Source organism: Penaeus monodon, chromosome 33, assembly GCF_015228065.2.
Source record: "Penaeus monodon isolate SGIC_2016 chromosome 33, NSTDA_Pmon_1, whole genome shotgun sequence".
In the NCBI taxonomy this organism is placed as follows: Eukaryota; Metazoa; Arthropoda; class Malacostraca; order Decapoda; family Penaeidae; genus Penaeus; species Penaeus monodon.
The window spans coordinates 15,458,873-15,459,381 of record NC_051418.1 but is presented as its reverse complement, the minus strand read 5'-3'; the positions used below and the strand labels follow the sequence as shown (position 1 = coordinate 15,459,381).

The 509-nt window shown below is 33.4% G+C and overlaps 1 protein-coding gene across 1 annotated transcript in view; it reads left to right on the top strand.

Annotated features, from left to right (window-relative positions):
* Positions 1 to 509, top strand: part of LOC119594271 (zinc finger and BTB domain-containing protein 17-like) — a 12,631-nt gene that overhangs the window by 4,398 nt on the left and 7,724 nt on the right. The gene's annotated exons all lie outside the window — the stretch shown is intronic.

Sequence of the window (509 nt, the reverse complement as noted above, 5' to 3'; positions counted from 1 at the left end):
ATTTTGTCACATTCTCAATACTGCCACATTTTTGTCAGTACTGGAAGAATATGTACCTTGGAGAGACTGGAAATTTTGAGTTTGGATCCTCTCACCTATCCTTATTATTAGTTTTCAAAGGAAATGCGTGATCTCATAACCCAGCTGAGATGGAGGTAAACATCCTCCCTGAGGTTTCAGCCAAGAGGTACTGTGCAGTTTATGGAACATTCTTATCATGCCTATTTATTAATTCTACATAATGTGTCTGTTATTTTTGGCTTGTAGACATTAGTCAAATCATGAATTCCAAATTTGGTGGGTTTTAAGCTGTGGACTGGTTCTAGAAAATTACTTTAGTTTTAATCTGTAGAAACCAGCTAGGACTGGATATTAAATAGCAAAAGAGGTTATACTATGTAAATTCAGGGGTAAACACTGGAAATATGCAAATAAAAATAATAAGAGTAGCTAACATCATGCAAATAAAAATTCCAAAGCAAATTTGTTATAATTTCAAAAGCAAAATT